Genomic DNA, 17,564 nt, shown 5'->3' with positions numbered 1-17,564 from the left:
GGTGAAAGGAAAAAGAGAGTTTATTTCTTCTCCCAGGATTTGTAGGTTTCTGACCACAGCCAGGGATTGGATGGTTAGGATAACACTTTCCCAACCGCACTGGCCATGAGAGATGTCCATCACAAGATGTGTAACAGAAGGAATGCATACATATCTCTATGTTTACAATTACTGTCCTGGGAAAGTCTTAGAAAACTATGTCAACAAGCTCAGAAGCTGAGTTTTCAGGGCGACACCAGGCTATCGGATCCAATAGATCAAATAGATCCAATTGATCAAATTGTCAATTTCCTCTACCTGGGGGGAGGCAAGGTCCCTCTAGTTCTAGTTATGGTGCTCATTGCTCCCTCCCTGTAAATATGACCTGGAGGTCCCTTCCAGAGGATGGAACATGACATCACCCCTTCTCTTCTGCCTAGGGGCGTGTCCATAGGAAAGTGGAGCAGCATTGTCTTAGTTTAGGGTAAATTTGGGAGAGAACCTCCAAATGGGGTTCCCTCAGGAAAGCAAAATTCAAACGACCCCTTCCCCCAACTGGTTCGGAAAAAAGATATTTCTTTGGAGAGAAGTGGAAAAAACTGTTTATTTAACACAAATTGAATAATATTAAACAATAAAACCTTTCACTGTTTGATGGGATGGCAAATCCAGGAAGAAAAGTCCTTTTCATGTGGTGTAGCTTGGCCTGCTCAGGTTCTTATCAGTCCCTCTGGCACTGGATAGTGCTGAGGCCCAGGCCCTGGTGGGCCACAGGCGTGAGCTCTTGGGGTTTGTCTGGGTGTTTTTCAGTCTAGAGCAGGTTTAAACAGATCTAAGGAAAAAAGAAAAAAAAAACTCTAGGGAACTCCTCTGCCTCAACTAGCTAAAACTAACTAAAAGCTGAAGAGAAGCTCTGTCCCGCTGTCTGTCTGTGCTGCAGACACTACAGTCCAGAAGCAGGATGTGGGGGAGTGATGTTTTCTTTCAACACAAACTGCACCTTTCTTTTTCTTCCCTTTCGCTCTCAGAGCCAGTCTTAAAGGTGCAGAACTTAATATATTAACATAAACCAGGCAATTTGGGATACTAGTATCATAAAGTCACCTTAGGACAAGCATTTATCCTTGATGAGTTTCTTGTGGTAGTTTTTCCTTCTTTCAACTCATGTACCCTTGCTGCTAGGGCAGAGGTGAGTTTTCCATCCCATCTCCTTGTGTCTTCTCCATGTTCATGCAAGTAAAACCACAGATTACCTCTCTCCCTGGCTTGGGGGGTGCCTGCTCCTAATAGCAGAGACTGGTCTGTATTGGTGAGACATAGAAAGTTTCTTCCTTAAATTCCTCTCTGAGTTTCTGGTGGCACCTTTCAATTTTTTCTTCCCAGTTCTGGGCATGCTTGGCCAGTTCTGTTTCCACAGCTGATACATGGGCCTGTAATGGGGTGGCAGTAGTGTCTTCATATATCCAGAGTTTGATAGCCAAAGCAATCACTCTGTCTTCTCCCTCCTTCCATTGCAGTAATGCTAAGTAGTGGGATTATATCTTTGGCCCAAGCTGTACAAATTTCTGCCACATCTGTGATGTACATTGAATGCAGTCCAGACTTTCAGGGAATTGCGCATCATCTGAAAAAATTATCTCCATCACAGCTATTTCTCCTGGGCACTGGATACCTCGAACCATTGTGATTCACTGGCCTTGCTGCACATAGAGGTCTTTTCTGTAAAGGGTGTATTTCCCTCATTTGACAGGAGTTGCCTCCAGAGGCTGAGATTTTCTTGCTTTTTTCCAATCCTCTGGTCAATAACCACATCCCAGGACAGGGATCCCATTTGCCTGGCTTCACCACCATCTAAGTTTGTATTGTTTGCTGTGGCATCCCAGATTTGGAGCAGCCAGGTCAATATGGACTCATCTGTCTGACAGGTGAACTCTTTACACAGCTCATGCAGGGACATGGATTTAATGATTGTATCTTTCACTGGTTGTGAAGGTTCTTCCTCCCCTTTGTCACTCACTATGTGAACTGATTTGGTCTTGGATTTCCTCTTTGAATGGGGGCAACTGCTAATGGCTTGGGCTGTCCTTCTGGTTCAGCTGCAGGTCTTAAAGAGGCAGTCTACTAAAGATGGTGTAGAGGGGGCGTAGAATACACAATTTGGACTCTGCCCCTATCCCTGTAACTAGGACAGACTGCTAGACTTGGAGGATTGTGATCAGCAACGCAAAGTCCAACTGGTGGTCAATTACTAGTGGTATTTCTTAGAGATGGATACTGGGGCCAATTCTGTTCAATGTTTTTAAACAACTGGATAACACAACTTTGTCCTCTGTCTACAAGTTTGCAGATAAAACCAAATAGTGGGAAGCAGTTGTTATAAATGTAATGGCAAAATAGGGTTAATACAAAAAGCGATTTATTATAAAACAATTTTAATCACAAACAACGAGAGAAAAAAAACACAATAAATCAGCGCAGCGCTGGGTGGACAGGGAGACGTCTATACCCGGAGGTACAGATTTACCCAAATCCACGAAGGAGGGTAGACTGTCCGGGGTTTTTATAGGGATTTTGTGTCCTGAGGCCAAAACTCTGAGCAGTTACTGTTCAACAAAGAGTTTAGATGGCTGGTTGAATGAATTTCCTGGAACCATGGAACTGAATCAATAGACGACTGGGCAGAGTCCTCTCGCATGTGAAAGGTTCTGAGTGCTTCTTGATTGTATCTTCGGTTGGGCTCTCAGGGTGAAGTGTCCAAGTCCGGTGCGGAGTCGATGGATATCTCGGCTGGGCTTCCACTTATTGTCTGGCCTGATTGCATCTTCAGTCGGGGCTTGCAGGAAGGGGTGCCCAGGTGCGGTGTGGAGTCGATGGCCATCTCGGCCTGGCTCCTTTCTTTGTTTAGCTTAATTGTTCGTGTCCTGCTCTTTCTTTCAGGCTGATGAACATCGCCTAGGGTCGTTACCGCCTGAATGGGTAGTTACTACTGGGTTTGGGGAAATTCTTCGGCCACACTATATTTTATATAATTTTTACATTGTTACAAATCCAGTTATATACTTATTTATTCTTTCACGAATTTTTATCCAAGGTTACATTTATCACACAGTCAATATGTTATAAGGCTGGGCTGTTATTCAGAAGGACCTCAATAGGCTGGAGAAATGGTCTGGTAGGCACCTCATGCAGTTCAACAAGGACAAATGCCAAATCCTGCGCCTGGGGAGGTAAACACCCCACACCAGTTCAGGCTGAGCACCAACTAGCTAGAAAGCAGCTTTGCAGAAAAGAACATGAGGGTCCTGTAGGATAAACTGAGTATGAGACAGCAGTATGCCCTTCTAGTGAAGTTCTAGCAAATACTGGGCTGTTTCAGCAAGTGTAGTAGCAACTTGAGGGAAGAGATGGTTTCCTTCTATTAAGCTGTGGTGGTTTGACCCTGGCTGTATGTCAGGCATCCACCAAAGCCACTCTATCACTCCCCTCAGTTGGGCAGGGGAGAGAAAATGTAAGAAAAAGTTCATGAGTTGAGATAAGGACAGGGAGAGATCACTCACCAATTACCCTCATGGGCAAAACAAACTTGACTTGGGGAAATTACTGAATTTATTACCAGTCAAAATCAGAGCAGGATAATGAGAAGTAAAACAAACCTTAAAAGCACCTTCCCTCCACCTCTCTCTCCTTCCCAGGCCCTACCTACTACCCCAGTGGCACAGTGTGGCGATTTTAGTTTGAAACTGGGCAGAAACACCAATTTAGTGTAGTGGTTTAAATTCGCCAATTTGAATTTCCTAGACAATGCACCAAATAATGTGGTGGGTTTAGCGCTAGTTAAAATCACCAGGGCACTTACTCATTTCTTGCTGTGAGATATGGATTAGGAGAAGGGCAAAACAGACTTAAAACTTAAAAGGAATAAAGAAACTTTATTAACAGGACTACAAGAATAAGAAGCATCAGAATAAAATATTGAGAAGCTTTTTTCTCCCCCTGCCTGACTTCTTTCCCAACTGACAACAGAGATAAAACCTGGGATTTTGAATCAGTTACCAACTATACAATAGTCTTTCATCAGTTCTTTGAGGGAGAGGAGCTTTCTCTTGCCATACCATGGAGACTTCTCCACAAGAAACAGTTCTCTCATGGCTTTTCATTTCCACAAATAGCAGCTGCCTGGGAAAATCTGCAATCATGAAGTTCCTCCCATTTTCACAGCCTTCCCACAGCTGAGTTAATGGGCCATGTCAACTTATGGGGTATTATTTTAAGGATGAGCTGTTCAAAAGCAAAGGTTCTCTCCATCTATCGCTGCGATCATCTCTAGGAACAGAGGTCTTCTTCTCTTCCCAGGGGCAAAGGGTCTTCCTCACTCTCATCTCTCTCTCTGTTCAAGCTTCTCATGGGATCATAGCTCTTCAACATCTATTTTGCTTCATCATGGAGACCTCTGCTCACATCTACAGTTTGAACGCTTCATCCCCCCATACATTTCTCATGAATTAAAGGGGATATTTCAGTGTATCATTGTCCATCTCCATGGCCCTACCAAAAGAACTTTCATCCCCATTAGGGCATCTCCTCATTCTCCTTCCATCTGAGGCTTGACCCCTTTACTGACCTTGGTGTCTTCATGTTGTCTTTCTATATGTCGTCGCTCTTTTTATCTCCCTTGAGAGAGGATCAAGGTCTGCAGGTCTTATCTGTGTAGTGAAAGGATTAAATCTTGCCCAGGCCTGTGGATAGTCATGTGATCTCTGCTGGGGGCATTGGCTGGAGCTGTTTATGCTGGATGATTTTTGGTGGCTGCACTGGGGGAGGGCAGCTAGGATCTCAGCTCAGAGGTAGCACGCCACGGGCCCATGGCTTCCCCTCCCCCTGCCTGGCAGTTTCTGGTGAAACTCAGTGGCAGCAGAATTTCAGCTGAGCCGAGGGCCAGCCTGGCCCAGCGGCACCGCTGGAAAGGGCTTGGCGGGCTCCCCCCTGTGAAAGGGCCCCAGCCACCTTGCCAGAACGGGACCCGGAGGGCTTCCTGAGAGGGGCCAGTGCCGCAGCAGAGCCCCGGCCCGGCCCCGCCGGGCCGTGCAGGCCGAGCAGGGGCTGGCCCCCAGTTACCTGTTCAAGGCTGGAAGCTAAGAGAATTTTCCCAGGCTTGTCTGTTTTTAAAATGTGGATCTCACAGAGGCGGATCCAACTTCTAAATGGTTCAATCAGTTGTCTATCTCAGAACTAGCCAGCTATTGTTTTTTTTTTTTCCAGGCACAGAGGAAGCTCTCAGCAGCTTCTCTCAGCAAAATAATTTCCGTGGGTGGTTTCTTCTTTCTTACTAAATATCAACTAATGGAAAACCAGCACACACAGGGAGGCAGGGACTGTAGGTTACAGTCAGTTTATCACAGGTGGTTTCTGCTGCTGTTTCCTCTTCAGGGAGAGGAACCCTTCCCCTTCTCCAGCTTAGGGTCTTTTCCATGGGTGACCATTCTCCACAAACTTCTCCAACGTGAGTCTTTCCCATTGGGTACAGCTCTTCATGAACCAGTCCAACATGGGTCTCTTTTCATGGGAGGCAGTCCTTCAGGCACAGTCTGCTCCAATGCCCTATGTGGTCCCAAGTCCTACCAGGAAACCTGCTCTAGTGTGCCGCGGCGACGGAAAGCCCGGAGCACCGCGACTTCTCTAGAGAAACAGCCCTGAGAAGGGCTGGGCCGAAGCGCGTGAGCAGCTTCGAGCAGTCGAGTGATTCCAGCTCAGCTCAGCAGCAGTCGAGTGATTTCAGCTCAGCTCGGCAGCAGCAGGCAGGCAACACAGGAAGCAGGGACGAGAAAGCTGGTCCAGCGTTCCACCAAGGCACAAACCTTTATTCAGGCAGAGCTTTGGCGAAGGGTGCCGGCAACAGCGAATCTCTCGAACAGGGGAAAACCCGGGGTATTTATGGGGAAGGAGAGGGGCGGGGGGAAGCCCAAGATACCTGTATCGGGGTGGGACAGCAGGGGGGAACACCAATGGGGCACAACAGTTTAACATATCTAACTCAAAGACCCCTGGGAGCGATACATTGTGTCTCTCTGAGTAAAAGGTGTCTTGCCTCCAGGGGAGAGCCAGGATCTCGGGCTCGGTGGGCTCCTCCGTACCCACACTAGTGTGGGCTCCTCTCTCCATGGGTCTGCAGGTCCCTGCCAGGACCCTGCTCCAGCATGGGACTACCATGGGGTCATAGCCTCTTCTCAGGCATTCACCTGCTCCAGCATGGGTCTTCTCCAGGGGCTGCAGATGTAACTGCATCCCCATGGATCTCCATGGGCTGCAGGGGCACAGCTGCTTCACCATGGTTTTCACCATGGGCTGCAGGGGAATCACATCTCTGGTGCCTGGAGCACCTCCTCCCCCTCCTTTTCCACTGACCTTGGTTGTTCCTCTCACATATTCTCAATCCGCTCTTCTCTGGCTGCAATCCTGTGCAATAACTTTTTCTTTTTTTCTTCTTAAATATGTTATTACAGAGGCGTTACTACCATCTCCAATTTGCTTGGCCTTGACCAGGTCCATCTTGGAGCTGGCTGGCATTGGCTCTGTTGGAAATAATGGAAGCTTCTGGCATCTTCACACAAGCCACCCCTGTTAGCCCCCTGCTACCAAAACCTGGCCACGCAAACCCAATGCACCATTTGGGACTTCAGGTGTAATCTCATGTCCAGTTCTGGGCTCCCTAGTACAAGACAGACATGAACATGTGGTGGAGTTGACATGCCTGAGGGACTGGATTCCATCCAGGGGGACCTGGACAAGCTTGAGAAGTGGTCATATATGAACCTCATGAGGTTCAACAAGGCCTAATGCAAGGTTTTGCACCTGGGTTGGGGCAGCCCCTGGTATCAATCCAGACTGGAGGATGAACAAATTGAGAGCATCCCTGCCAAGAAGGACTTGGGTGTGCTGGTGGATGAGAGGTTGGACATGAGCTGGCAATGTGAATTTGCAGCTCAGAAACCAGCCATGTCCCGGGCTGCATCCAAAGCAGCATGGTCAGCAGGTCAAGGGAGGTGATTCCTCCTCTCTGCTCTTCTCTGGTGAGGCCCCACTTGGAGTGCTGCATCCAGCTCTGGAGTCCTCAGTACAAGACATGGACCTCTTAGAGTGGGTCCAGAGGAGGGCCACAAAAGTGATCAGATGGCTGGAGTACCTCTCCTACTAGGAAAGGCTGAAACAGTTGGGGTTGTTTAGGCTGGGCTCTGGGGAGACCTTATTGTGGTCTTTCAAGGTGGGGCTTATAAGAAAGACTGAGAGAGCCTTTTTAGCAGGGCCTTTTTCAGTAGGACAAGGGGTAATGGTTTTAAACTAAAAGAGGGTAGATTCAAATGTTTCTCCATCACTGGAAACATTCAAGGTTAGATTGGATGGGGCTCTGATCAGCCTGATCTAGTTAAGGATGTCCTTGTTCATTTCAGGGGGGGTTTGACTAGATGATCTTTAAAGGTCCCTTTCAGTCCAAATGAGCAGCATCTCTGTATTCTTCCCATGTCACTTGACCTTGCTTCCACTGGCCATACACATTCCTGTTTTGCCTTATTTCCAAGAGAAGATTCCTGTTCAGCCAAGCCGGCCTTCTGCCTCGCCTGCTTGACTTCCAACATTTGGGAATCACCTGCTCCTTTGCCCTTAGGATGTGATGCTTAAAAAGTGACCAGCAGTGATGGACCCCAGCACCTGTAAAAACATTTTCCCAGGGGAACGAACTTACTAGTTTCCTGAGCAGCCTGAAGTCTGCTCTCCTTGTGTTCAGGGTTGAGGTTTTTCTGGCACTTTTCCTTCTGTCACTAGAGATTTTAAACTCGATTGCTTTGTAGTTGCTGTGGCCAAGGTGGCTGCCAATCACCACTTCACTCACAAGATCCACTCTATTGACAAGCAGTAGGTCAAGGAGGGCATCTTTCCAAGGTGGCTTCCTTAGTACCTGTTCCATGAAATTGTCATCCAGGTTTTTAAGAAATCTTCTGGCCTGGGTTACATGATGCTCCCAGTTAATTTCTGTCAAGTTGAAGTCTCCATAAGGACAAGGGCAGTTGACTTGGAAGTGTCCCTTAGCTGTTCAAAGAATAATTCATTGGCATCATTGTCCTGGTTAGGAGGTCTATAGTAGACTCCCACAATGACATCTGCTTTACTTTCTCATCCCTTGATTCTTACCCAGAGGCTTTCAACTGTTTCATTGCCAACTGTGAGCTCCATACAGTCTAATCCTTCTATTACATAGAATGCCACCCCCTGCCTCACCTTCCCTATCTATTCCTCCTGAAGAACCTGGAACCATCCAACAGGGCACTCCAGTCACAGGACTCATCCCACCAGGTTTCACTTATGCCAATGATGTCAAATCTCTGGGACTGGGCCAAAGCTTTGAGCTCCTCTTCTTTGTTCCTCATGCTGTGTGCACTGGTATAGAAACATTTCAGGTGTGGTACATTGTAGCCAACACCTCGTGAAGTATATTGAGGGATCCCATTAGTGCTTGTTTCCTCAATTTTTGGCACACTGTCCCATCACTCAGCACTGGCAAGCCTGGTTTTGTCCCCCCTTCCAATCTAGTTTAAAGCTCTATCAATGAGCCCTGCTAGCTCCTGCGCTAGAGCTTTTTCCCCTCTGAGAAAGGTGTATCCCACCAGGTGTCAGTAGACAAGGTGTTGAGTAGATCATCCCATGGTCAAAAGCCCCAAAATTTTTCTGCTGACACCAACCTCAGAGCTACATAGTGACCTGATGGATCTGCATATTCCTATCAATATTATTCCTTGTTACCAGAAGATTCAAGGAAATCAGTCTGTGCTCCTGATCCTTCTACCAATCGCCCCAGGGCCCTGAAGTCTCTTTTAATTGCCCTCAGACTTCCCTTTGTTATTTTGTCACTGCTGGCTTGAACAACCAATAAGGGATAGTAACCAGAAGGCCTTACTAGACTGGAAAGTTTTCCAGTAATGTCCCTTATCCAAACCCCTGGGAGACCACAGACTTCCCTGTGAGTTGGGTCCGGTCTGCATATTGGACCCTCCATTCCCCTTAGGAGGGAGTCTCTTATTACAACTACTCTCTTCTCCTCTTAACAGAGGAGATTGTGATGTACGTACAGGTGGGGTTGCTTTAGGAGGCCCCTCTATCCCAGAAGGACCTTCGCCCATCTCATCAGTTGTCTGGCCTTCTAGTTCCAGGGCCTCATACCTGTTGTAGAAAATGCCAGTCCTACTTGTCAAATTCTGAGAAGGAGGAGGAACCTTCCTCCTGGTACATGTGACCTGCTTCCAGCCTTCCTCTTGAACAGACCCTTGACTAATTACCCTGCAGGGTTCTGAGTCCACCTGCTTCTCCACTACAATGGAGGCTTGAGACTCCTGAGAGACTTGGGACTGTAGTGTCTCTGAAAATAACTGTTCAATCTCTTGCTCGTTCACTCAAATACTATGTAGCTTGTTCACTTCTTCCTGTAGCTCCTTCACTTGGTGACACAGCTCCTCAACCACAGCACATCTGCAAAAGAACTGCTTGTCTGCCCCAGCCTCACACAGAGGCATCAAGCATTCCCAGCAACCTGTGACCTGGAGAGCTGCATCTACCATCAGCAGGTAGGTCTGTCTGTCTGGAGGCCTCTGGAGGCTGGGTCAGTGACTCCCACAGCTACAGGGGATTGAGCTCTATGGCATGTCAACACCATAACTGAGGAAGCATACACTAGTACGCTAATGTTGGGGTTTAAGATTCTTTCTTTTGTTTCTTTCTCTCAAAGAATTTTCCCCCATATGTGTCACTAGGAGACAGTATCGACCGGGTACTTAAGAGAGACATAAGAAGTGGTTTCAGCTCAGGGGAGGGGTACAACTGGCTACTCTCTCTTTTTACCTGGGGGTTTCCTCTGGGAAGGGCAGAGATACAATGAGAATTGGTCTGGAAAAAGAAGGGGCTGGGACAACTGCTAGCTCTCTTGTGCTTGGCTTCGGAGGAGGACAGTTGGAGCTGCTGCTAGGGGGAGGGAATTCACTGCTGCCGCCGGAGCCCAGACCAGTCCTGCTTCTTCTGCTGTGGGGTGAGCATCTGCTTGTGAGAGCAGCCACTGAACTGGGACCTTATTAACACCCTACCTCACTAAGAAAGGACTTTCACTATCTGCTCTCGTGCCTTGGGGGAAAACCCCAGGATCCCAAGCCCTTTCCTCTCCCAGGGACCCTTTTCTCTGCCCTGCTCGGGACCCAGGCTGCCGCTGCCCCTGCCCCGCCCTACCCCTTCTGTTTTTTTTGGGTATTTTTGCCACTGCTCCGAGTTTTCGCTACATTGTAGCTCTGTACCCCCTGCCCTGTCGGGACGCCCCGCAGTTCCAGCTACAGCTGACAGGTTTCTGATACATCTCATCTACCACTCCAAGACTTTGCTCATCCCAGCCTTCCCACCTTGCTACTCCGAAGTCCCTGCTACAGCTCCTTTTTGCTGTCCAGAGGGGGCACCGGGATCGGCTGCCCCTGAGGGTTTGTAAAGGAAGCCCCATTTCCATCCCTTCCGCTGAACCCATCTGCCATTGTCCATGTAGACAGCCGGACTCGTGCCACAGCGCCGCCTGCAGTTGAGGGGGAGTCATCGCACCTGCCCTGCCTGTCTGGGAGCCTGCCAGCACCCCTGCCTGCTGCGACCGTAACTACACCAAAGGGGAAATTGCTTAAACAGTGGGAAGAGACTGTTTATTGGGCTTTCTGCTCTTGTTTGTTGTTGTTACCATTGTTGTTGTTTGTTTGCCTTGTTATACATACACACACTATTAAAGAACTGTTATTCCTTTTCTCATATCTTTTCCTGAAAGCCCCTTAATTTCAAAATTATAATAATTCAGAGGGAAGAGGGTCATATTTTCCATTCCAAGGGAGGCTCCTGCCTTCCTTAGCAGACACCTGTCTTTCAAACCAAGACAGCTATTAAGGCTGGGGATGAAAGGATCTCTTTGTGCTCTTCTCCGCCAACTACCAAGACTGTTTGCTGCATCTATTGGCTGCTCCCAGATGATCAGAGAGGAGCCCTTCCTGCTTGTTCTTCCTGTGCAATGTGCCATGCAAACTGCCATGCCATGCCTACACTGCATGCCATGCCCCTGTTTTCCCACTCCTGTTCTCTGTTCTCTGGATCACTCACTCTCCCTAGAGCCATTTAAATCTCTCTTGGATGCTGTGTTGGTTTTGCATTGCCTGTTTTTTGGTAGTGGGGGGGCCACAGAGGTGTCTTCTGTGAGAAGCTGCTAGAAGCTTCCACCATGTTCGGCAGAGCCAATCCCTGATGGCTCTGAAGATGGATGTGCCGCTGGCCAAGCCTGGGCCAATTAGAGATGGTGGTAACGCCTATGCAATAACATATTTAAGAAGAAAATCAAAACAAAATTGGGCATGCAGTTGTAATTTTCCAGCCAGGGAAGAAGAGGAGGTGAGAACATGTGAGGGAAACAACTATGTAGACATCGAGGTGAATGAAGGAGGGGCAGGAAGTGCTTCAGGTGCCGGAGCTGAGATTCCTCTGCAGGCCATGGTGACGACCATGGTGAATCAGGCTGTCCCTCTGCTGCCCATGGGGGTCCATGGGGGATGCAGAGATCCATCTGCAGCCTGTGAGGGAGGTGCTCACACCAGAGCAGGTGCATGCCTAGAGGAGGCTGTGATTCAGTGGGAGACCTGGTGGAGAGAGAGGGCCCCTGCTTCCAGGCTGGGGCAGCCTGTCCTTGGAGGATTGCACCCTGTGGAAGAGTGACCTATGCCACAGCAGTTTTGGGAGGACTGCTGCTCGTAAGAGTGGATCCCCATTGTAGAGGTTCACAGAAAGGTGTCTCCCATGGGAAGAGACTCCATGGTCTCACAGGGGAAGGACTTCACTCCCTGAACAGCGTAAGAAAACTTCAGGTGATGAACTGACCAAAACCCCCAGTCCCTGTCTCCCTGCACTGTTGGTGGGAAGGAAGGAGGGGTTAGGGGAAGAAAAGGTGTTTTCAAGGGCTTATTTTACTTCTCATTATCCTCCTCTGACTTTGTTAGTAATAAATTCATTTTGTACCTCTAAGTTGAGCCTGTTTTGCCCTTGGAGTGTTTTCTCTCAGTCCTTATCTCAACTAATGAAGCCGTCATTACATTTTTCTCTCCTCTGTCCAGCTGTGGCAGAGGAGGGTGAGTGAGCAGCTTTTGTGGGTGCCTGGTGTTTGGCCAGTGTCAAACCAAGACAGATGGTTCTGGCAACGCCCCCTCTTCATCTGATTGGCTGCTGGGGGCTTCCGGGTCCACACGAGGCTTGAGGCTGCTGCTCATTTGTTCCTGAGCTGGCGACCCGCCCTGTACAGCCTGATCTAACCCTCACCCCTGGACTTACCTCAGTTGCTGCTACTGCCACTTTTACCTCACTAAGTGTGGCGTGTAAAAATTATGCAAGACTGGAACAGGAGCATATATTTTGGATACTTCCTGTGTATGTCAACAGGAAAAAAATTAGAAACTTTAAATAATGAAACCATTGGGATGACCCTTGCTTATGAGACCAAGGGAATACAACATGGATGTGTGGTATGAGAGGCAGATGTTTGGGTGGTGTATTTGGAGAAAGTACAAGCCGATAGTAAAGAAGCATGTGCACTAGTGAGTTAAAGAAAGAAGTTGGGCAGAGGAGCAGAACAAGTTTAAAGCTTGAGTGAAGTAGGCATTAAAGTTCTTAAAGCTTTTTATTCTAAAGACTGTATAATTCTCATATTAAAGATAGTATGTTCCTAGTATTGCTTTTCCTTGTAAACAACTGTAGTTTCTGTGGGTTTGTTAACTGACTAAAAAGAGATATTCTCTGTGATGATGAGTGGGAGTGGTTGTGAAGCCATTCTCTTTGTTATGTTTCCATTATAAGGAAATGTTTGAGAATTCCTCAAGGTAGAACATGGGTAATACTTTAATGATCTAGCATAAGGGTTTTTATGTTCTACTATAAATTTTTACTTTTTTTCAATACACTTGTATTATTTTGGGTTCAGACAAACCCTTAGTTTTGCAAGTCAGACCATTGTCTGAGCATGAGACCTGCTGAGAGGAACCAACAGATGAGACTCCCCTTATATTACTGTGCAGACTCCAAGGAATGTGTGTGTGAGTGTGTGTGTTCTGCCTTCAGGGATATAGGACTCATAGGTTGCAGGGGAAGAGCATTTTGGGATTGTACAAGACTTAGTATATGGTACTTAAAGGAAGGCCCTAAGGCAATGGAAGGCTGGTATTAAGATGGATTGGAGAGGAATAAGCATGGGAAAATAGAGGGTTAAGGGGATAAAATGCCCAGTCATGTTGCTGGTCTTGTCATGGCCATGCCCTGTGCCTGATCAATGCACTGGCTTCTCTTATCAAATGCCTCAACTAGTCTTCTTAGATGAGGAGGTTTTTTATTTTGCATGCATGCATAGTGCTCTAAATGCCAGCAGAAGGGATCATGGAATTATAGGGACTCCTGAGCCTGAGGTCTCAGCAACTGGAGTGTCTTCCAGTTGTGTTGGTGTCGTGGTTTAAAAGCATTAGCTAGAAATTCACTAGAAAACTTATTAATTTCTTTCTGTGAGATATGGATTAGGAGAAGGGCAAAACAGGCTTAAAACTAAAAAGGAATAAAGAAAGTTTATTAACAAAACTGCAAGAATAAGAAACCAGAATAAAACTTCCAGAAAACCCTTTTCCCCCAGCACCCAACCATTCCCTTGTCCAACTGACAACACAGAGACAAAACCTGGTGGTTAAAGCAGTCCCAACTTTGCTATAGTATTTTCATCACTCTTTGTAGAGAAAAATAACTTTTCTTTTGTCATTTAATGGAGAGTTTTTCACAAGAAAACCATTTTCTCATGGCTTTCTATATCTCTGATGCCAGCCACCCAGAATACGCTGCCATCAGTCTTCTCCCATTTCACACCACTCTGAGGTGTGTTCATGGGCCATGGTTCAAGGGGTGTCATTTGAAGGATGAGTTATTCAAAGGCAAAAGTTCTCTTCATCTGTCTCTGTGATCGTCTCTGGAAAGAGAAGTTTTCTCTTTTTCTCTTAAGGGCCACAAATCTTCAACAGCTCTCACTTCTCCTTTTCTGTTCCAGCATCTCATAGGATCACAACTACTTCACCATTTGCTCAGCTCTATCGACGAATTACCTTTGCTTAGATCCACACTTTGAAATACTTCATTCCCTCCCAAATACTCTTTCATGAATTAAAGGAGGTTTTTCAAAACATTATTGTCCATCTCCATAGCTTTAACAAAAGAATATTTCAGCTTATTAGTGCATCTTCTTATTCTCTTCCCATCTGAGGCTTAATTACTTTCCTCACTGGCTTTGATAGTTTATGTTCTCTTTCCCTTTCTCTGGAAAAAGGATTAAATCTGCAAGTCTCATCTGGGTAGTGAAAGGGTTAAAATCTGGCTCAAGCCGCAGCCGGGTTTCAGCTCAGCAGTGCCTAGAGCTGGGGCCTCCCCTGGGAAAAGCTTCAGCCACCCCGGAGGCTTCCCAGAGGCTTCCTGGGAGGCCACAGCAGAGCCCGGCGGCCTGGGGCTGTGGGAAACTGTGGCAGGCCGAGCCCAGCCCCCCTACCAGGCTGCATGGCCTGGGGAGGGGACAGGAGCCAGCTGGAGTTCTGTTACCTTTCAAAACTGGAAACCAAAGAGAGAGAGAAATTCCCAGGCTTAAGTTTTAAAGGGTGGTGTTCATAGGTTGATCTCACTTTTCAATGGTCAAAACTACTGTCAGTTCTCAGAAATGGCCAGTTATTGGCCAGGAGAGGAAGCTCCCATCAACCTCCAGCAAACCTTAACTTCCTTAGATGTTTCCTACTTTCTTCTTAAATGCCAATCTATCACAGTGGGTGTGTGTAATAGGTAGTAAAATTCAAGCTGGAGTAGCCAGAAAGTAGGATGAGAGGCTTGGGAGCCAGATATTAGAGAGATGGTAAGTTGGAGGCAGTTACTGGAGAGACCAGAGGATCTCAGAGAGAGCTATTGGAAAGGCCATAAGTCCAGATGAGCCACTAGAGTGAGCTATTTGTGTGTACATGTGTCTGTGTGAGGCAACTGGCAGACCAGGGAATTCAGGTGCCAGCTACTGGATTGACTGAGTGTCTAAGGCCAGTTACTGGAGGAGCCCAGTATGTGTGTGTTTGCATGTACACATGCATGAGGTATGAGTACCAACAGCTGGAGTGAGGCTGCAGGCTTTGAGAATTCTTATGCCCAGTTGCCAGGAATGGGGCTGTATTGGTTTAGGGCAAAATTTGGGAGGAAACCCTTGAAGGGGTCCTTCTAAAAAGTTGTCCTGGTTTAGGGCAAATGTGGGAGAAAACCTCCAATGGGGGCCCCCCCCGGGAAGCAAACCCACGTGGCCCTTTTCTCCCACCCCCCAACTGGTTTGGGAAGAGATTTCTCTGAGAGAAGTGGAAAAAACCTGTTTATTTCACAGGCACAGCACTACCCAGCACAAAAATGAACGATATCAAATTACAAAACCTCTCGCTGTTCAGAAAAGATGACAAACTTCAGAGGGTCTCTTTCCTGTGGGTGTTCGCTCTGTTATCAGTCCCTCTGGCGCTGGAAAATGCTGCTGCCCAGGCTGGGCTCCCGGTAGTCCACGGGTGCAAGCTCACGGTGCTCCCCCGAGTCCCCAGTCCAGAGCAGGTTCGATTCGTTTCAGAAAAAGGGAAAGAAAACAGTCCAGGAAGACCTCTCTGCTCTGGCTAGTTGGAAAGCCAAGGCGATCTGTCTCTTGTTGTTTGTCTGTGCTGCAGTCAAAACTCCCGATGCGGGGGGAGCAAGTACAGTCTCTGATAACAGACTCGTTGCTTCTTTTCCACTCACTTTTACTCTTAGATGGAATTTTAAGAATACAAAACCTGTGTCTGGGTTAGGTGGACGAATGGGGATACAATTTAACATCATAATCAACCCAGGACATTCCACCCCTTATCCCCATATCGTCGACTTACTGCCAAAACTAACATTCCAACTCTGCACACATTTACATACATAAAAACTTCCCCTCCGTTCCACCCAAAAAATACAAGCAATATATCCATCATGCCCCTTGTCAAGCCCCACACCAAGCTACTGAATCCAAACCCCCACACTGGAGAGCTGCAGGATTCCCCACTCTCTCATTTTACTCACTCAAAACACCATCTTTCACTTGCTCATACCTTCAACACTTACACATTTCCTTCTATTTCATGTCTGCGTGGTTTAATGTACAGACAATGGCAGTAACCTTTTACCCAATGATCAGGTCTCCCTGAGGTACACATCGTGTTGTTCCATCTCTCTGCATTATCCACCATGTACAACCTAGTCCTTGAGCAAAGACAACCCCACGAATGGGTTTGTCTGTACTCGAGGTAGAATTGACCCAAACCGTCTTCCCTAGCAGACCTCTGACATGTACCACTGGGACTTTGTCTCCGTCTACTACATGCAAAGACTCAGACTGGGCAGGACCTGCTCACTTGGTGGAACCTCTGGTGTTGACTAACCAGGTGGCCTTTGCTAGATGTTGCTCCCAGTTTTTAAAAGATCCTCCACCCAGTGCCTTTAAGGTGGTTTTTAACAGTCCATTGTACCTCTCCACTTTCCCAGCTGCTGGTGCATGGTACGGGATATGGTACACCCACTCAATGCCATGTTCCCTAGCCCAGGTGTTTATAAGGCTGTTCTTGAAATGAGTCCCATTGTCTGACTCAATCCTCTCAGGGGTGCCATGCCTCCAAAGGACCTGCTTTTCAAGTCCCAGGATGGTTTTACGGGCTGTAGCATGAGGCACAGGGTAGGTTTCCAACCATCCTGTGGTGGCTTCTACCATTGTGAGCACGTAGCGCTTGCCTTGGCGGGTTTGGGGCAGTGTGATGTAGTCAATCTGCCAGGCCTCCCCATACTTGTATCTGGACCACCGCCCACCGTACCAGAGGGGCTTCAACCGCTTGGCCTGTTTGATCATGGCACACGTCTCACAGTCATGGATTACCTGAGAAATACTGTCCATGGTTAAATCCACCCCTCGGTCTCGTGCCCACTTATAGTTGGCATCTCTACCCTGATGACCTGAGGCATCATGAGCCCATCGGGCTAGGAACAACTCTCCCTTATGTTCCCAATCCAAATCTATTTTTGACACTTGTATTTTTGCAGCCGGATCTACCTGCTTATTATGTTGGTGTTCCTCATTAGCTCTACTCTTGGGGACATAGGCATCTACATGGCGGACTTTCACTGGTAGTCTCCCTACCCTGCTAGCAATATCTTTCCACTCTTTAGCAGCCCAAATTGGTTTTCCTCTACGCTGCCAATTAGCCTCTTTCCACCTCTCCAACCATCCCCACAGAGCATTGGCCACCATCCATGAATCCGTGTAGAGGTAGAGCTTTGGCCACCTCTCTCTTTCAGCAATGTCCAGGGCCAGTTGAACAGCTTCAAGTTCTGCAAGTTGACTTGATCCACCTTCTCCTTCAGTGGCCTCTGTGGCCTGTCGTGTGGGACTCCATACGGCTGCTTTCCACTTCCGGTTCATCCCTATGATGCGACAG

General features: G+C 47.6%; 1 protein-coding gene and 1 pseudogene across 1 annotated transcript in view; one reads left to right on the top strand and one right to left on the bottom strand.

The window, feature by feature from the left end:
• The window catches only part of LOC148183294 (E3 ubiquitin-protein ligase KCMF1-like), a 146,037-nt gene that overhangs the window by 20,915 nt on the left and 107,558 nt on the right, over window positions 1-17,564 (top strand). The window lies entirely within an intron of this gene.
• The window catches only part of LOC148183296 (uncharacterized), a 36,857-nt pseudogene that overhangs the window by 16,299 nt on the left and 2,994 nt on the right, over window positions 1-17,564 (bottom strand).

The sequence above is a fragment of the Pseudopodoces humilis genome, chromosome 12, assembly GCF_049639895.1.
Source record: "Pseudopodoces humilis isolate 2021_Gansu_Grassland_sample_001 chromosome 12, ASM4963989v1, whole genome shotgun sequence".
NCBI classification, from domain to species: Eukaryota; Metazoa; Chordata; class Aves; order Passeriformes; family Paridae; genus Pseudopodoces; species Pseudopodoces humilis.
The sequence above is the reverse complement of the archived record's forward strand: the minus strand, read 5'-3'. Positions and strand labels throughout refer to the sequence as shown.